At 46.1% G+C, this 7,558-nt stretch overlaps 1 pseudogene; it reads left to right on the top strand.

Annotated features, from left to right (window-relative positions):
* Positions 1-362: 362 nt before the first annotated feature.
* LOC135495082 (uncharacterized) lies at positions 363-3,952 on the top strand (annotated as a pseudogene).
* Positions 3,953-7,558: the final 3,606 nt, after the last annotated feature.

The following is a 7,558-nucleotide window of genomic DNA, read 5'->3' as shown; positions in this document are numbered from 1 at the left end:
ACGAATCATCATGAGCTCTTCAAATGCTACATGTGGTCTCGACCCAATTCCTACCTGGCTCCTTAAGCAATGCCTGAGTGAGCTTCTACCAGTTATAACTGAAATAGTCAATACCGGACCAGTGGAAGACAGCTCTTCTCACTCCAATATTGAAGAAGCCGGGGCTCAATCGGGTCTTCTCGAACTATAGACCAGTGAGCAACTTGAGCTTCATTTCCAAACTGGTGGAGAAAGCGGTTGTGCAGGAACTGATCGCACATAGTGAGTCATCTGCTCCACTGCCTGTCGTTCAGTCCGCATATCGGAAAAATCATTCACCTGAGACTGCTCTCATAAAAGTGCAAAATGACATCCTCATGAGCATGGACAAGCAGGAAGTGGTGTTACTGGTGATGCTAGACCTCAGCGCTGCTTTCGATACTGTGGACACTTCTAGGCTACTGGAAATTTTGAACATTGACTTCGGTGTGAGTGGCCGTGCGCTGGACTGGCTGAGTTGTTATCTCAGAGACAGGGGGCAGCGGGTTGGACTGAAGGGTGGCGAGTCCAGGGACTTCATGCTTCGATGTGGCGTGCCACAGGGGAGCTGTCTAGGTCCTGTGCTATTCCTTTTTTATGTGTCAAGACTGTACAGCCTCATTGCTAGTCATCTGCCATCTGCCCACGGTTTCTCTGATGACAACCAGTTGTATTTGGCTTTTAAACCATTGCCACCTACCTCCCAGACAGACGCAGTAGCAGCCATTGAGCGTTGCATTGCTGATGTCAGATCATGGTACATTGAAAATGAACTTATGATAAACGACACAAAGACTGAGTTTGCCATCTTCGGCACACGACAGCAAATTGCCACGGTGAGCATTGTATCAGTCATGCTTTCATCATTGCCCACCTTGACTATTGCAATGCTCTCCTCTATGGTATACCTGCCAGGGCTACAAACCAGGTGCAACGGGTTTTTAACTCAGCGGCAAGAGTTGTGTGTTTGGTGGGCAAGTTTGACCACATTTCCCCTGTTTTGGCACAGCTACACTGGCTTCCTGTCAAATTCAGGATCCAGTACAAAATGTTGCTCCTGGTGTTTAAGTGCTTGACTGGTGAAGCTCCGGAGTATCTCAGATCCATGATTCAATTAAAAAGAACTGGGCGCTCTGGCCTTAGATCTGAATCTGAGATGCTCCTGGAGGTTTCCCGGTTCAAGCATCCAACTCTCAGTGGACGCTCATTCTCGGCAGCTGCTCCAAGACTGTGGAATCAGCTGCCGACGAGCGTCCACCATGCCGATTCCATTGAAGGTTTCAAGTCCCTCCTGAAGGCCCACCTATTTGCAGCTGCCTGCGGGAGGGATAGCGCCCCAGAATACTCTCCTGCGGAGTAATTGGGGCGCTATATAAATAATATGTATTGATTGATTGATTGATTGATAATCTGAACAAGGGACGGACAAAATACACACTTCTAAGTTTTTTAGCCTCCTGGTGTCTTCAAGTCTCAATTCCGTTAGTAGGGCATGGTACGCACCAGCCTGTTCCCGCCGAAGAAACCATTTATGCGTCCAAATGCTGTGCTATCTCTTGGCCTTCCGTTGCTACCCCAACGTGAGGTACAGAACAACTAAGTTCCGGCGACCTCCTTCCTTCCTGAAGGCAACATATTGAATGAAGGCAAATTGCACGTGGAAGTCCATTCGGCTGTCAGACAGTTATTAGGCCTATATGCAATGCAAATTTTCTTACACGTGGAAGAGCCACACGACAGAAACTGGCGACAGAAACCTGCTGGACAGTTGCAAGAGCTTGTAGACAGAAACTTCCGACAGTATTTTCACTCACGTTGAAGACCCATCGATAGTTTTATTGGGAAAGGCCGGCATAAGAGAGGGCCATTAGCCATTAGGCGAAGCTGAAGTTGAAAGGAGAATGGGAAAACAACAGAAGCAACAGAACAGGCTTCAACGTGGACTCGCTCCGGGAGCCAGCAGTGAGAGATACGTGCAAGTTGACCCTGTCAAACAAGTACCAGGCCCTCCAGCAGACTGACGAAGAGGAATAACCAAAAGTTGGAAGCAGAGTGGGAGGCAATGAGAGACTGCTGGACGAACACTTTAAAGGAGACAGTAGGGAAGAACAGAACCAAGCACAAAGACTGGATCTCAGATGCAACCCTGGGGAAAGTTAAGGAAAGGAGAAAAATTAAACAAGCCCTGAACAATAGTCGAACAAGAGCAGCAAAAGCAGAAACCCAGAGACGATACACGGATTCAAATAAGGAAGTAAAGAAATTTGTCAGAGCAGATAAAAGAGCCTACATCAACACCTTGGCGAGAGAGGCGGAAGAAGCAGCTGTAAAGAACGACATGAGGACGCTATAACACCACCAAGAAACTGACGGGGAAATATCAGCAGACCAACCGACATGTCAAGAACAAGGATGGTCAGGTACTGAAGGATACAGGAGAGCAGATGAAAAGATGGGCCGAGCACTTTGAAGAACTCCTGAATCGGCCAGCCCCACAGAATCGAGATACCGCCAGCTGAAGCAGCCCTATAGGTCAAATTGTCACGCCCGACCAAAAGGAAGATCAGGAAGGCTGTCACCACTTTGAACAGCGGGAAGGTAGCAGGACCTGAGGAGATCCCGGTTGAGGGTATCAAAGCAGACTTGGACACATCAACAGATAGTATGTTCAGGCTGCTGGGGAAGATCAAGGGGACTGTGGAGATTCCAAAGAAATGGAAGGAAGGATACTTGGTTAAGCTACCGAAGTAAGGAGACCTACTAGAATGCAAGAATTATCGGGGGATCATGCTCCTTTCAGTGCCGGGGAAGATACTTAACCGGATCATCCTAGAGAGATTCAAGGAAGCAGTGGATAAACAGCTCCAAGACCAGCAGGCAGGCTTCCGAAAAGACCATTCGTGCACAGACCAGATCGCTACTCTCCGCATCATAGTGGAACAGTCCATAGAATGGAACTTGCCATTAATTGTTCATCACATTCATCGACGACGAGAAAGCCGTTGATGGTGTTGACCGAGACGTGCTATGGAAACTCTTGGACCACTACGGGATACCGAAGAAATTCATCAACTTCATCAATCACACCTACGAGGGAATGCCATGTAGAGTCATACATGACGGACAGCTTACCGAGGGCTTCGAAGTGAAGACAAGAGTTCGCCAAGGCTGCCTACTGTCTCCATTCCTATTTCTAATTGTGATCGACTGGATCATGAAGCGTACCGCAGAAGGAAGATACGGGATACAATGGACACCCCGGGTACAGCTAGACGACCTTGACTTTGCAGATGACCTCGCCTTCCTTTCCCATAGACAAAGACAGATGCAGGACAAGTCCAGCACCCTAGAAGGGGAATCAGTACCAACAGGGCTAGGGATTCACGGTGGAAAGACCAAACTGCTGACAGTGAAGGCTGCTGGAAACACTGATATTACTCTTGGTTGTAGAGGTTTTGATGAAGTCAACTCCATCGTCTACCAGGGCAGTATCATCGGCAAGGAGGGTGGTTCAGACAATGACGTCATGGCAAGAATCAGCAAGGCACAGACAGCGTTCGTAATTCTGGCGAAGGTTTGGAGCTTAAGGGAGTACTCTACTCACACCAAGATCCGAATCTTCCACTCAAACGTCACGTCGGTCCTACTCCTAGGCTCAGAAACATGGCGAGTCACAAAGAGGATAATGAAGAAGACCCAAACATTTGTAAATAATTGTCTGAGAAGAATCATCCACATATACTGGCAGCAGCATGTTTCAAATCAGGAACTGTGGGAGAGAGCTGAGCAAGCCCCAATTGAGGAGGAGATCCTCAAACGAAAATGGAAGTGGATCGGCCACTCTTTTAGGAAACCAATCACAAGTATCACAAGACAAGCCTTGACCTGGAAACTTCAAGGGACAAGAAACAGAGGAATGCCGGGGAACACCTAGCAGAGAGACAAAATGGCAGATGGGGTACAGCTGGAAGGAAATGGAGAAGCTCGCAAATAAACATACATAGATACGTAATGAAATTTATATAGCGCTGTATCCAGAGATGCGATCTCCGCTCAAAGCGCTTTACAATAATAGAGAAACTGATCAAAGATCAGAGACCAATGACTCTCCCAAACAGATGAGTCTTCAGGAGGGCCGTGAATGTAGTTAGGTCAGTACAAGGCAGAGGGCAGAGATGGCGGTGCCTTGTTGATGGCCTATGTGCAGCAAGTATCCAAATTGATGGACGTCATGTGCAGTCACACGTCCGTCAAGATATGGGGAGAATGGAGACCTCGGACCAACGCGCAACTGGCACGACGTCCGACCCGGATAGAGTGGTTGGGGTGGGTGAAAGAAACCTCTTCCGTCCAACGGCTGGTGGTATTTCCTGGGGTAACTCCAAATTTGACCTCCGTTGGAGCTGGGACGACTCCCAACTGCCGCCAGGTTGTTCCTAGACGTAATGTCCTGTCCCACACCCCTGCCTGACCAGCCTGCTTCCTAAAACAGACTGACAAAGGTGGACAGCGCGCACTTGCATGACGTCACCACTTTGGATTAGCAAGTATCCAAAGTGATGGACGTCATGTGCAGTCACACGTCCGTCAAGATATGGGGAGAATGGAGACCTCTCCCCCATCTCTGTATATTAGCCTACTCTCACCGCAGTGAATGTTAGCCGAGAGAAAATTTGGGTTTTGTTTCCTGAACAATCCCAAAACTCTTCGAAAGAAAGAAAAAAGACAAAATGTACAGCAATTAATTCAAGCGTCTTATTTTTACTCCTCAACTAAATAAGTAGCTACATACAGTTCACAAATGGTTTCTGCTGTGACGAAATAACATGCTTAGAGCCAAGCTTACAAATTACAAATTACATTTTATAAGTACAATGTCCATTGTATAGCCAATGACCAAATACCTCAAGCTAAATTGTACCTGGTACCTGGGCTACTCCATAGAGTCCAAGAAAATTTAGGATTGTTTCACATCAAAGACGAGAGACCCGTCATACCGGATTCCTCAAAATACGAGCTTTCTGCTTCGGCCCAAGCTTGATCGGAAGTGTCTTTTGTCAAATTCTTAGCAGATGCCGCTGCTTGTGCTGGTTTGTCAGTACGTGCGTAGTGCTCAGCCGTAGACTCTGACGACCAACCAATATGGTCCATTAGGCACCTATTCCATAGAGCTATACCCTATACTATACTATACGCGAACAATAGTTTCATGGTCATGCACCCTTTGTGAAGCCATTGTTCGCGTATAGTGTAGTATAGGGTATAGCTCTATGGAGAAGGTGCCTAAGGCCCTGCGAGCTCTTAGACTGGCTCAAGTATTGGAGCGAGATAGCACAACCCCCTCGTAGACCATGTGGGGTTTCCCCTTCATCAATACCCAGTACCGATAAGTAAAATTTGAATCTAGCGTAAGTGGCTTGATACTCTAACGGACAATCTCGGACAGAGGAATTTTTTACCGGTCTAAATAAATATCCAGATTTCAGGTTAAATGCCAAGTTTTCTGCCCACCTTCAAATAGCGTTCCAGCGCAAGAGCTGGACATAGCATTTCATCAGGGTTTCTGAAAACACGGAATGTGTTGGGCCTGTCAACTCGATTGTTTTTTCCCCAAAGCATGTGTAATAACCAGGCCTACTTGGTTTGGCAGTGTTCTGGTCTCTTGTGAAAGCATTACTCCCAGGTCATGTGCCCGATCACCCCCAAAAAAAATCAATTTGAAAATAGCTTGATCTCTCGCCCAGAGAAACTTCTGTACAGGATCGATACCCTCCAGTGCTAACTTTCTATCTATGTACTGAGAAATTACGATCAATTTTGACATAAACAGAGGTTTTGCTTGATTTCGAACGACGTGACCCATGCTCTGTTCAATTCCTATCTGATTTATGAAAGCTTCCACCCTATCTGAAAGAACAGGATTCCCAGAGCTGCCCAACCAAGCATGGGACTTGCCACGCTTCTCAAATATTGATTTGAGTTGGGCTTTTTTAGTAACAACTGTATTATACGCTAGTCACTTCGCACACATACAAGCATGTTTCCTTTCCCCAATGGAGGGACAATTCCTGTGGTGAACAGGAGTTTAACCGTCTTTATCTTTGAAAACAAGAAAAAGGGTTGCCTTTACTTTCCGGAAAGTTGGAAACCTGGAAACCTGGAATGTGAACTAGGTCTTCCTGCTAGGTGGCGCTTGTCATCCAGCTGTATCATTTAAAGGGCTCCCTGGCTGGATGGATGATGTAACAGTACCCGCTAGGTGGCGCTTGTCATTCAGCTCTGTCAGTTAAAGGGATATTTGGCTGGATGGAAGATGTAACAGGGTACTTCCTGCTAGGTGGCGCTTGTCATCCAGCTGTATCATTTAAAGGGATCTTTGGCTGGATGGAAGAGGTATCAGGATACCTGCTAGGTGGCGCTTGACATAACAGGGTACTTCCTGCTAGATGGCGCTTGTCAATAACCTATGTAGGTTAAAGATATCTTTGGCTGGATGGATGATGTAACCAGGTACTTCTCACGTGCCAAGTGCTGGGAGACCATCTCAATCATCACTGTATATGTGTGTCTATCCATATATGTGTAGGAACAGAATTCCCAGGGGAGAGTTTATTTTATGTAATGATAGGTGATAAAGATGTGGTCTTTTGCCAAGACACTTTGCTGATGGATCACGGCGATAATTGTATGGGTCCTTTATTAGCAAGACCCTTGGCAGCCAGATGGTTACTAATACTTGAGTAAGGTGTTGGGCAAGCGGCGGGTAGAAAGAAAATGCATGGTGCAGGCAGTCCGCAGAGCTGGGGTTTTCTCAAGCGTCAATAAAGGTCAAGGTCTGGAATTAAGGGACCATCTCAGCAGTTGCTTTTTGTTAACTTTTTTTTCAATATTGTTATTGTTTGTCACCTTGTTCCTACACACAGTTTTATTATATCTCAAATTTTCTTTTTCATAACACCTACTAATTAAAGACATATGCCGTTCGTTAAAAAGTACGTTTCATATTGGAAAAATCCAATTGCGATAATAGACACTGAATTTCAACTTCAGCATTACCGTTGTGTAGACTGATCTACAAACACCATAAATACCAAGTTTCAGCAAACGCATACGCATAATAACTGCACTACGGAATGGTGCACAAAGCTACTTATGTTTAGTGGAAGCAGGGGCGAACTACCGTTGTAACAGTCGTTAGTGCCGAGTGTTGGCCTGAGTTCAGGATGCATTACTCCAGCACAAGTGCTGAATGCCAGGGTAAATCCATCTTGTCGTGACTCAAGTCTTTATTTTTCACCTGGCTGAACGTAGTAAAAATGACTAAATTTGAGATTACCTCTTATGCAGTTCATTGACTGGAGTCAGTAATGTTATGCAACGTTATGCAATGTTAGCCAAATGCACAGCTCGCATCATCGACTACCTAGCAGCTACTCCTAATATTTAACAAAGGAACAAAGGAAGCTTTATTCCCGCCTTAGGTTTTCACCGGAGCCTTTAAGATTTATTACTGCCTGCTATGTTCAAAGGCAGTATGAGA

Source organism: Lineus longissimus, chromosome 10 (assembly GCF_910592395.1).
Source record: "Lineus longissimus chromosome 10, tnLinLong1.2, whole genome shotgun sequence".
In the NCBI taxonomy this organism is placed as follows: Eukaryota; Metazoa; Nemertea; class Pilidiophora; order Heteronemertea; family Lineidae; genus Lineus; species Lineus longissimus.
The sequence above is the reverse complement of the archived record's forward strand: the minus strand, read 5'-3'. Positions and strand labels throughout refer to the sequence as shown.